This window comes from Panthera uncia (assembly GCF_023721935.1).
Source record: "Panthera uncia isolate 11264 chromosome A3 unlocalized genomic scaffold, Puncia_PCG_1.0 HiC_scaffold_11, whole genome shotgun sequence".
In the NCBI taxonomy this organism is placed as follows: Eukaryota; Metazoa; Chordata; class Mammalia; order Carnivora; family Felidae; genus Panthera; species Panthera uncia.
The window spans coordinates 3,946,974-3,959,789 of record NW_026057578.1 but is presented as its reverse complement, the minus strand read 5'-3'; positions in this window follow the sequence as shown (position 1 = coordinate 3,959,789).

The following is a 12,816-nucleotide window of genomic DNA, read 5'->3' as shown; positions in this document are numbered from 1 at the left end:
AGCCCAGCCTTCCGGCTGAGTCCAGAGCTGGAGCCGTCCATCCCTGAGCTCCCTTCCTTCTTGGGTCTCGGCACCGGAGCTCCCTCTGTTCGGGAGATGTGGCCGGTCCTTCCTTCGTGCCTCAGGCCCCCTGGTGCTCCCTCACCCTTCTCTGCTCCCTGGGCATCCAGCCCCACTAGGACGGGGGCCCATGGGACACACCTGTGATTCGGGTGAGCGGGCAAGACACAGGAAGCATGAGGGACGGCGGGCAGCTTGCGGGGAGGCTGGGAGCCCGTGCTGTGGGTGGGGCCTGGGCTAGATTCCAGGCTGGCTGAGCCCTAACCAGGTGGTCTCCGGGCCCCTGTGTGAGACGAGGGGTCGTGTCTGCCCCGCCCACTTCCTGGGCAGGCCAAGCGGAGTGGAGAGGGTGCACCCCGTGACCTGAGCACAGGGTCGTGTCCATGCGGCCCGAGGAAATAGCCCCTTCCTCACCCATCGCTCTGGTCCCCTCCTGGCTCCTGGCCTGTGGGCTGAGGACCTGGAAACCGGAGATGGCTGAGTCTGTAGCCGGCTCCTGGGGGTTGGCCTGCGTCTGCCGCTGGGAAGACGTTCCAGGGACAGGCGACCGGCCAGGGCTCTGAGGAGAGGCTCGCTACGGGGCGAGAATGGGGGCACAAGCCTCCACGGGCAGAGCTAGGAGCAGGACAGAGACCAGAGAGCAAACGATCCCACCTCCCACCTCTGCTCCAGGACCCCCCTCCGTCCCCTGCAAGGGAGGGGGCTCGGCGGGCGGGGCCATCACCGTCCCGTCCCCGCTCCGGCCCCAGTTCTGACAGCTCAGGCGTCACCTTCCCAGGGAGGATGGGCCTGCAAACGGCCAAGTGCAATAAGAGAGTCAATGATCAAGTCAAGCGATGAGGGACGGAGCTGTTCACCCGGCCCCTTCCCGGCAGGTGCCCGCCGGCTCAGCCGCAGCCCGGAGTTACACATTAGGTTTGCAACATTTTCCGAGGTAAATGGTCTGTTCTTTCGAGGAAAAAAAAAAAAAGAGTGTGTGTACGTGTGCGTGCGTGCGTATCTGCACATAGGAAGGGTGGTTGAATGGAGCTGGAACAGCGGTCTGGAACAGTTGCACAGCACAGACATCGAGCTCCCCGCGTGCTTGCTTTGGCTCCGAAGCCTGGGGCTGTTCTGGTCCTTCTCTGGGCGAGAAGCAGACGGTTCTGGGAACCATCTTCCCCGTGATTTACTGACCAGCATTTTGGGCACGAAATTAATTGCTAAATGTTTTGTCAAGTAACTGGCCCTCTGCATCAAAAAACCTGGCACGAGGGGGTCGGGGTTTGATGATCAAGGGCTCAGAAGTGGTCCTTTCTGGAAGCAGAGCCCGTGCACAGGGCACTGAATGATGGACCAGACGCCTGGGTTGCAGAAGTGAGTGGTTGAAGTTTCTAGAAAGAACAGGGGACTACGCTGACTTGGCTGCTTTCCAAACGGCCTCCACTCCGGGGCCCTCGGGGCAGCTGTGCGGGGCCGTGGGCTTGGGGGGTGCTTGTGCGTCTGCGTGTGGACGGGGCTGTGGGCTTGGGGGGTGCTTGTGCGTCTGCGTGTGGACGTTTGTCTGCACAAACTACCCTCCATCCGCCTCCAGGTGGACTTAGGCTTTTGGCCAAGGTGGGTTTGCGAATCTGACCAGCCACTGGCCGTGCTTCTCCAGCCCCTGTGTCCCCGCCACGTGAAGATTGATTGGAAGGTACAAGAGGGTTCTCGAAGGCTGGCCAAGGGGCCGTCTTGAGTCAGGATCTTGTCTCCAATCTGAAGACCGCCCCATCCTTGGGGCCACACCCACGCTCTTCCTGAGGCTGTTGCCCCCAGTTAGGATGTCTGCCCTGTGGGGCTCCAGACCCAGCTCCAGGCTTGCCTCGTCCAGGGAGGTGTTAACGTGGTGGGGTAAGGAGCGGAGACGAGGGGCACAGGAACGGCCATGGGCCACCCTGGAACCAAGGGCAGGCTCCCTTTCTAGAAGGGCCTGTGTGGACAGAGGAAGGAGGGCTGGGCGCAAACTCCTGGGGCAGCTGCAGACAAAACCCAAAGAGATGGGCAGTTTTCTTCTAAGGACCGGCAAGCATTGCCCCCTGCTATGTGACCAGCCCTGTCCTTGCCTGCCCAGAGCCCAGGTCTGAGGCCCCTCTTCCAGGCTGGTGGTGTTACTTAGTCCCTGTCTTGTTTCAACCATGTGGTGTTTCTTCCTGACCCCACCCTTACGAGGGCGTCTACCTGAAAAATCTCTCCCCGCTCACCCATTATGCAACTTCACGTGCTCGTCCGGGACCCGGAACTGATTTCCAGAGCCGAGATTAGGGAAGACATGCTCCCGTGCCCGCCTAACTGGACCCAAGTGCGCCCACTTTTTGACCTTGTTCCCTGACACCCAGGATGCGATTTCCTGAAACTTGTTTCCAAATCAATTCACCCTTTTAAAAAAATTTTTTTTACATTTATTTATTTTTGAGAGACAGAGACAGAGCGTGAGCAGGGGAGGGGCAGAGAGAGGAGACACAGAACCCGAACAGGCTCCAGGTTCCGAGCTGTCAGCACAGAGCCCGACGCGGGGCTTGAACTCACGAACCACGAGATCGTGACTCGAGCTGAAGTGGGACGCTTAACCGACTGAGCCACCCAGGCGCCCCTAAATCAATTCACCCTTTTAGAAGAAGTCTGATAGATCTCTTTACAAAGGGACAGAAGTGGAAAATCATTACTCCTTGCCATATTAAATTGACGGTAACCATGAAAAGAAAGAAAATGGAAACAAAAATATTACTAAAACTGTCTAGAGGCCTCGCCTAAAGAATACTCTGAGCCTAAGGCCTGCTTTGTTCCAAAGGGAGGTTTAGGGGCCTTGGGGGGGGGTCACAGGATTTTTTAGGCTGAGATTTTTCTGGACGTAATCAGAAAGATGACAGAGAATTGGAAGGGAAATACAAGTTTTCCGTATGCGATTTCCGGATGCAACAGCACCCTTTAGCAGACCCAGACCAAGGGCAGCCCTTCAAGCCCCAGAGGGGGAAACTGAGGCAGCAAGTGGCCCAGGGACAGGCCCTGGGTCAAAGGGGGAGTCCACCCCTTTCTACTTCATTCCCCACCCCCCGTGGCCCAATTTTCTCTCTTTTGCCTGGACCCAGCCTCAGTGGGTCAGGCGTCAGAGAAGAGCGCTAAGCCCCACCCTCAGCTCCATGCTGGCCCGGGCCCCTCTGGCCTCTTCTGCTGCCTGACTGTGGCTCTCTCCACTTGTCTGCCGAAGAAACCCACAGCAGTCGTGTCCCCAGACGCCTGATGTTGGTGGAAAAGGAGGATGCATCTTCCTAATTCCTCCTGGAAAACCAACAGGGATGTTTAAGCTGGAGGTGACCTGGGGGATGGAGGGAGTGGCGGCCATTGGGAATGCAAGTCTCGTTGGGCCTGGCTTCTTTGCTGCATGGACGGTTTCCCTTTTCTCTCTCCCTCGCTGGGCTGTCCTCCCATCTGGTGAGCGTTCGTGTGCCCCGTGTAGTGGCTCATCACCTCGGTGGGGTGGGGGGGGGGGGCAACCAAGGAGGCTCCAAGAGCTCCAAGTTCTGTGGGGAAGCATTCTAGAAGATCGTGACAACATCTGCCATCAACAGCCACTCACCCCCTCATTCCACCCCAGGTACACGGTGGGGAAGCCCATGGGTACCTCTGTTGCCCTAGTGGGTCTTTTTTTTTTTTTTAACGTTTGTTTATTTATTTTGAGAGAGAGAGAGAGCAAGAGAGCGAGTGCAAGCAGGGGAGGAGCAGAGAGAGAGAGGGGGAGAGATGATCCCAGGCAGGCTCCGTGCTGTCATCACAGAGCTCGATGCGGGGCTCCAACTTATGAACTGTGAGATCATGACCTGAGCCCAAATCAAGAGTCAGACTCTCAACCGAGTGAGCCATCCAGGCGCCACCCTCCCGCTAATGGGTCTTGAGGGTGGGGATAGGAAGGTGGGAAAGGGGAGGTCGGGGATAGCTGATAAACGACCCCGAAGTTACTAATGCCATGGAAATGAGGTCATTGGCACCCCTTCCTTTTCTTTCTCTGGTGGGAAAGCACTGAAGTTGGTGGAAGATAGAGCTAATCCCTTAAGAACCTCATCAAAGACAATAAGGAACATAAAGAAACCAGTCCTTGGCTGAAATAGTAAAAGAAGGATACATTCCGGTTGGTTGGGCCACCTTGGCGGTCATAGGAAGGCCATACATTCCGCGAAAAGGACATGTGCCAGCATCACAAAGGACGTGCTGTCTTTCTCCCCAGTTGCACATGTGGGGCGGGGACCTATCACCCAGGTTCGGGCAAGTCGGGTCAGGAACCGGGGCAACGGAAGGATCATCACTTGGGAAGTATGATGGGCAGGATGAAGGTGACCTTGGCGAGGAGGGAAGGAATTTGCATTTTGGTTTCAGGTTTTCTGGAAACTGTCCCCCAGGCCCTTCTGCCCCAAAGCAGTTGTGGGGGTAGATCATCTCCTTCACAGGGGTCATTATCAGGGGCTGCTCAGGGCCACTGGGGGCCAACATTCCAGTTACCTCAAGCTTCTGGCTGGCCCAGAACAGGTGCCCAACTCTGTAGATGCGGCTTGGGACACAGGGTCATCAAAGCCTGCCTCCAAGAGGTGCGCCTTCAGGGCTCGAGGGTGTCAGGGACCACTCCGTGTTCTGGGCTCCTAGCCGGAAAGCCCACGCTCACCCCAGCCCCAGCCTGCGTCCCACGCAATGACCAGGGGCCCTTTAAAGGCACAATCAGCTGTATCACTCCTTTGCTGGCAACCTCTCAGTGGCTCACGGGCTCCCCCTCAGTATAAAGTCCAGGCTCCTGAGTTCAGAGTAACCCCAGGACCCTTATCCCAGGAGGCGGGGAGGTAGAGCCTCCCGCAAGACAGGTGGATTCGTTTCCTGGGGCGGCCTCAACATATGACCACACACTGAGGAGCTTATAACAGATAGTTATTCTTGCACAGTAGGGAGGTCAGAAGTCTGAAGCCAAGGTGTCAGAAGGGCCATGCTCCTTCTGGAGGCTCTAGGGGAGGACCTTCCTGCCTCCTCCAGCTTCTGTGGCCCCAGGGGCCACTTGGTTTGCAGCTGTGACCCTGTGCACATCCCTTTCTCCTCTCTGGCATGCGTCGGACCTCCCTCTGCCTCTCTCTAATGAGGCCACTTGCCAGGGGGTTTAGGGTTCACTCAGATAATCTAGGATGACCTCACGTCAAGATAATTAGCTTAGTTACATCAGCAAAGACGCTTTTCCCACACGATGTCACATTCACAGATTCCGGGGATTCAAACGTGGGCATGTCTTTTGGGGGCACCGTTCAGCTCACTATGGAGGGAGTAACGAGCTGGCTGCTTGAGACTGGGACCTCCCAGGAGCAGATCTGGAGATGAGGCTTTGAGCTGAGCAGCCAGACTGGAAGGTGACCCCAGGAGATCACCCCAGGAGAAGGGAAGGGAAGGGGGAAGGGAAGGGGAGGGGTAGGGGAAAGGGGAGGAAAGGGAAGGGAAGAAGCCAGATGGACAAGCAGTGGGAAGGAGAGCAGAAAGGTCATGGCAGTGAGCGGCCAAAACTCATTCTCGGGAGGTGAAACTCTGGCAGATGGTCATAGTGGGTCCCCAGAGCCGCCCCCAGAGGGACAAGGAAACTGGGACTTCATCCATCACCTCCCACCACCCTCGCTGAGAGCCGTTTCTGGGTATGAGAGCCCCTAGGACCCCCAGCGGGGGAGAGCCCCGGGGAGTAGCTTTGCCTAATCCCTGAACTGGGGAGGGGAAGCCAGATGCTGAGAATGTGGACTTCAGGGCTAAGGAGACAGGCCAGGGCTGGCATCTCGGAGGTCACTGCCAGTCGGTGCCGTTAGTGGTTAGAGGGGCCACGTCTTCTGTCACCTCCTCCCCGCCGTGGGTGTCAGAGCCAGAGATGGCCTCATCCCTCTGACCCAAATTGGACTTGGCGCCCCGCTGTTAGTGGAAAGGCTGGCCTGAACCTAAGGAGGGGTCCCTCGACGCACGGTTGTGGGGGCAAAGCAGTGACCGGCCCTTGCTTCTTCACGGGGACCAAGAACAACTGAGCAGCAGAGGGCACGGCCCTCCCCACGCGTGAGCTGGCATTGAGCTGGCACAGGTGCCCACGTCTGCTCTTCCTGCTTCCAGCCACGTTTCCAGCCACGTTTCCTCGGCTTTCCTTTGGGATCTATTTCTCCCCTGCTTTCCATCCATGGGGTTCAGGCTATGGGCCTGATGGCACCAGCTGGAACCGGGAGGGCACGAGACCCAGGTGGAGTAATGGAGGCAGCGGGGACCCTTGGCCCCACCCAGGCCACTGAGACTCACGCCCTGGACTCTCAGGGAACCTTGTATAAGAAACCCTCTTTCCCCGGCCACTCACCGAAGGGCCCAAACCTGGAGCTCTGGTGGCCCTCGTGGCCTCTGGGCACGAGGTCTCAGAGAGGACAGTGGAGCTGTAAGGTGGAGAGACCCAGTTCCGATGACGTTCAGGGCTGGGTCACACGTGCCTGCAGCCAGGGCACTTCTGTGTCAGGGACTTTTCCGTTACACGAGGCCATGGATTTCTCCCCTGAAGTTGACTTTCTGTTACTTGCAACCCGTAGACTCCCATGATGGTTACTTAACCTCTCGGAGCCTCGGTTTCTGAATCTATAAAATGAAAATTTAAAAAATGGCACCTATTTTATGGGATTGTTCTTCCCCACGATGTTTTGGGGATGCGGTATGTAGGCAGGGGGCTCCGAGCACGAAGTTTAACCGCAATGGTTGACTGAGGGAACGAGAAGCCCACCGTCTTCAGGAAGGTCCCCACAGTCACCTTAGCCAATTCTAACCTCTCCTTTCTCTGGATCAGTTTACTATTATTGTTAATAATAACTCTCGGGAGGCACCTTCCAACACGCTCAGCATTTGATTTTACTGGGCCTTGAATTATCATCTATTTCACGTTCCTTTCACTGCTCTGAACTGACACAAACCCCCTGAACTGCAGGGCCACTCCCTCCTCCTGGAATCATCAGGTTACGTAGACAGGGAGCTACTCTAAGAGTCACGGTTGGCTTGTTTTGCCTCCTGTAGGGTTAGTTGACAGTGATCGAGTCCTACCACGAACCTGGCATCGTTCTAAGTATTTTTTATTGGTTAAGAGTATTTCGGTTGCCCATGGAAAGAAAACTTCAGACCAGCTTCAGCCCAGATTGGATGTCACTGGCTCGCATATCTGAAAGACCAAGGGGCATTCCACCTTCAGGCGTGGCTGGATCCAGTACCTCCAGCGTCATCATGGAGCTAGGAGGACTCTCTTGGCTCTGCTTCTTACACTGGTGCCGAGACTCTGCTCCTGGTGGCTCCCGACGTCCCAGGCTCCCGGTGGAAAAGAATGTCCCCTGTCTCCCCAGCAATTCTTGGAATTAGCTCTGATTGGACAGCCTGGGTCCCGTGGTCGTCCCTCAGCCGGTCACTGTGGTCAGGGTTATGCTGACCGATTTAGGGTTGAGAGGTACCCCTTCCTAAAGATCTGGGCTGTCAGCCCCAGTCAGACCGAGAAAAGGGAATCAGATCCTCCAGGAACAGCAGGTTTGGGTTACCAGAAGAAAGAAATTGATGCCAAGTCACCGAAAGGCCCTTGTGTCCCTTGGGGTCCTTTTCTTGCAAATCCTAACAACACCTTCATGAGGGAGGTCCTATCAGGACACGTGTTGCAGATGAGGAAGTGAGGCACAGAGAGGTTAAGTAGCTTGCACAAAGGCACACAGTTGGCAAATGATAAGAAGACACAAACGCAGCTGCAAGGTCCCTTGTGTTACTCCCAAAGAGAGTTCTTGCTGTCATTGGGTCTCTGCTCTCCCCTGTTTGTGGCTCCTTTGCACCAACACGGTGCCAGACTTAGGCACCTGTTCAGTTAGAAACACTGTTCAGTTGTGTCTGTAGGCTGCCTCCTCTTGGTATTTGTGTCATTGTTTATTCTTTAGAGTTTCCAAAGACTACAGAGTGTGCCCAAAGGCAAAACACATCAATTTTTACTGAGAATTAATTTTGTTAATAAATGATATATAAGTTTATGCATCCTAATTAACCAAAAATTATTTATTGCAGCAATTAAAATGAAGTCGTGTAAATGACTGCAATTTTAAGTTCTTGACAAAGTGATAAAGTCCATTAATGCTTCTCTGCTTTGCTGAAGCTTCTTAAAACTCTGCCAGCAGCCAGCACTCCTGCCCCTGCTCCCAGAACTTGCAAGGGGGAAATTCAGAGACTCTATGGATCTGAGTCCCCTGGAGAACTACTAACTCCAGGCTGGAGGTTGCTCTAAACCCTCAGTGAGGCAACGATTGGTATCTTCTGACTTGGTTACATCAGGGAGAGAACTATAAGTCACTAGCCGCACCAATTCATCCAGACACAGAGATATGGGGGGGGGGTTATGTGGCCCCTCCTTTTTGGACAGCCCAGAAGAGCCACGTTCTCTTGCTTCTAACATTCCCTACCCTTGCCTTGTCCCATGACTTGCTGGGACTAACTTGTAATGCCCTCTCTTCATCCCAAGCTAACATTTATTCATCCATACGTCCATGCATCCATCTACATATCCATCCATCTAATCATCCGTCCATCCATCCAATCATCCATCCATCTACATATCCATCCAATCATCCATCTACATATCCATCCATCCATCCATCCATCCATCCATCCATCCATCCACATATCCATCCATCCATCCATCCATCTACATATCCATCCAATCATCCATCCACATATCCATCCAATCATCCATCCATCCATCCATCCATCCATCCATCCATCCACATATCCATCCATCCACATATCCATCCATCTACTTATCCATCCATCCATCCATCCATCCATCCCTCCAATCATTCATCTATCCCATAAATAAGTACTGACAACAGGATATCAGTAACTATTTTCCTGGGCACAGATCCACATGGTCTTTGGATCAAACCAACTCCTATTTATTGAGCACCTACTCTGTGAAAGATAGGTCACCCTTCCCTATTAGATAAAGCCCATTGTCCTAGGTCTTCTCATCCCTTCCACATGGCTTCCTTTGCCTGCTTCAACATACACCAATGCCTCTCTCCTTCAAATCCCCAATTTCACCTGCTTCTATAGGCGAGACTTCACCACATAGTACTTGATACTCTCTCACTTCTTAGATGTGGGTCTTGCTTCCTCTTCCAGAAAAGGAATCTCTTGGATTTGTCTTCTCTTATCCCACAGGATCCGGCACAATGACGGTGGTTGTCCATGATATTTAAAAAGTTTGGGACGCTTGGATACCCCCAACAGCAAGAATCCTGGGTCATTCATTCATTCATTCATTCAAGTAGAAAAGCCCATAGGACACCTGCCATGTGTCAGGTGCTGGGGTAAAGAGGACTAAGACACAGTCCCTCTCTTGTGGAGCTCAGAGTCTGGTTTGGGAGGAAGGGAGGTGAGCAGGATCCCAATTCAATATGGTAGGTGCCGGGATGAGGCAAACAGAGAGGCCGGGGGTTGCAGAGGAAGGAGCCCTGGACCTTGGCTGGAGGAGCTGGCAAAAAGGATGTCAAGTGTCCAAGGAGCCACCAGTTTGCAGGCATGGAAAAGGAGACAGAGGAGGAAGGGAGACTGGTATAGGCATGCTACATGTGGCTCGGCTCTGAAGGCAGAGTGCCGGCTTGTGTGCATGTGTGTGTACACGCGACCCATAGAAGCGGCACTCCCCACACCCCACTCGACCACCTCCCGTGCGCGCCCACGTGACTATCAGCCCTGGGTCAGAGCTACTCCCGCATTTTACAGATGAAGAAACTGAGGCCAAGAGGAGCAGAGCCTTGTCCAAACGACCAGCGACGAGACGGGAAGCCCACCCCTCTTCCCAGCCCAGGCCGCCTCTGTCCCACATGTCCCCTCCAGCTTCCAATACTTCTCATACAATTAGGCAACGGGAAGGGAAGGGTCTCTTCCCCACGTCTGGTTGATGCTGATAAACATGTTCAAGACCCCTCCTGTCATCACGCTCCACGAGAGTGGCGGGTTCAGCGTGCGTAGGGCTCACAAGCAGAATGCGGGAGGCATAGTTCCATCAGAATTTCAGAAAAACAACCATAATTTTACAGTGCGAGTGTGTCCCAAATACGACACGAGACATACTTACACTAAAACATTATGATCTGAAATTCTAATTGAACTGGCTGTCCTGTTTTCCTTGTTTTCCCTCCCCATTAAACCTGGCAGCCCCAAGCCCAAGCTCACAGACACATCTGGGTTCAAGGGGAGGTCCTGCATTTTGTGGACAGTGTGGCCTTGGGTGGGTGGCTCTGCCTCTCACATCACATCCCACGCTGCTCATGTGTAAAGTGGGGATCGCCCAGCACAGAGGCCACGTAGGCGGTGGCATGAGTGGAACAGAAGCGTGGGAGATACAACGGGGGACTCAAACAGCAGGAACCGACTAATTGTGTAGAACTGGCCGCCTGGAGATGGGCAGCAGCCCAGTGATGTAACCAACAGCTCACGCTGTGCCCGTCTTTCTGCTTTGCCGTCCTCATGGTCGCAGTAGGGCTGCCGTAGCTCCAAGCATCACGGTCTTACGAGATATTCCAAACAGGAAAGAAGGGGGTCGACGCCAAAGAATCTTCTCTTTAGTGAATTTCTCTTTATTCTGGGGGTGACGCTCTCTGCCGGAAGCCCCTTAGTAGATGTTCTTCTGCATTTCCTTGTCTGGAAGTAGGTCATATGCCCACCCCTACACCAATCAAGATTTAAAAAAAAAAAAAGGACAGGGGCTTTCAGCGGCTGAGATGAATCAGGGCTCTCTCTGTGGAGCTGGGCACACTGTCACACAGAATCAGGGCTCTATTCACAAGGACAAAGGAGAACGAGTGCCAGGTGGATGGTCAATATTTCCGCACCTTGTGATAGAATTGCAGATGAAAAAAGCCTCCGTTCGTTGAGCGCTTGCTGTGAGCCGGTCGCAGAGTTCTGTTGGTTTCTCACAACCTGTGCCCGGCCCGACAGGTCCCGAGTCTCACTCCCGTCGGCCAGGGAAGGAGGGGAGCGCCCCTGAGCTCAGCCCTGAGCAGGGCCCACGGACCCGGCCCCACCGGCCCCGGCTGGGGTGAAAACCAGGCAGCCTGCTGGGGACCCCACGCTCCCACCGCCCTTCCTGAATTCCGTGTGTCCGCTGGGAGAAGCTGCCAGAAACCACCGGCCACTGCCCGGGGGGCTGGGGGGGGGGGGGGGTGCCCTTGTCCCGCAGGTGCGCCCTTGTCCCGCGATTGCAGACTTTAAGGGCGACATGATGTTCCAGGCGGGAACAGTGATTGCCAGGCGCGGGATCCTGCCCTCTCGCCGCCCTCCCGGGGCCCTTAAAGTGACTGGTGACGACTGTTCCTCTGGGTCCCCTTCAGGCTCCGTGCACTTGAGACCTCTCGACTGGGGATGGCACAGGCGTGGGGCCCCGAGGACATCCAGGCCCTCTGCTCCTGGGGGGTGACCACCCAAAGGAGACAGAGCGACGAGAGGCCGTTGACCCGGGTCCGAGGGACGGAGGGGGGAGGGGACAGGCACTGGCGCGCGTGCACCTGCTTCCGACCCGTGAGGGGGGGCGTGAGAAACCCCGGGGGTAACACCGAGCCAGGCGCTGGGCCGGGCGGGACTCAGCGAGGGTCACCAGGCCTGACTCGCGCCTGCCCCCGGCATCCCGGAGACGAGGCTGGTTCGGACTCGGCGCATATTGAGACCCCTCTCTGCCTCTCCGTCTCTTTCTGTCTCTGCCTTTTTATTTCTGTCTCTTTCTCTGCCTTTGTCTCTGTTTTTCTCTCCGTCTCTCTTTGTCTTTCTGTCTCTGTCTCTCTCTGTCTCTGTCTCTTTCCATCTGTGCCTCTGTCTCTTTGTCTCTATCTCTGTCTCTGTCTTTGTTGTTCTCTCTGTCCCTCTGTTGTCTCTCTGTCTCTGTCTCTTTCTCTGCCTCTGCCTTTATTTTTTTCTCTGTGTCTCTATCTCTGTCTTTCTGTGTCTCTTTCTGTATCTTTTTATTTCTCTGTTTATCTGTCGTTCTCATTGCCTCTTTCTTTGTCTCTCTTTTTCTGTCTCTGTCTTTATCTCTGTCTATATCTCTGTCTTCGTCTCTGTCTTGTCCCTTTCTTTTTCTCTTTTCCTCTCTCTCTTTCTATCTCTCTTTCTTTCTCTTTATCTCTGTCTCTGTCTTTCTCTTTCTCTGTCTCTGTCTTCCTCCGCCTCTGTCTCTCTTTGTCTTTGTCTTTCTCTGTCTCTGTCTCTTTCTCTGTCTCTGTCTTTCTGTCTCTGTCTTTCTCTGTTTCTGTCTTTCTGTCTCTGTCTCTGTCTTTCTGTCTCTTTCTCTGTCTTTCTCTGTCTCTCTCTGTCTTTGTCTTTCTCTGTCTCTTTCTCTGTCTCTGTCTCTTTCTCTGTCTCTGTCTTTCTGTCTCTGTCTTTCTCTGTTTCTGTCTTTCTGTCTCTGTCTCTATCTGTCTCTTTCTCTGTCTCTTTCTCTGTCTCTGTCTCTCTCTGTCCCTGTCTTTCTGTCTCTGTCTTTCTCTGTTTCTGTGTTTCTGTCTCTTTCTTTGTCTTTCTGTCTCTTTCTCTGTCTTTCTCTGTCTCTTTCTGTTTCTCTCTTTCTCTCTCTGTCTCTGTCTCTCTCTGTCTCTTTCTGTCTCTATCTCTATCTGTCTCTCTGTCTCTGTTTTTTCTCTGTGTCTGTCTTTCTGTCTCTGGCTATCATTTTCTGTCTCTATCTCTGTCTCT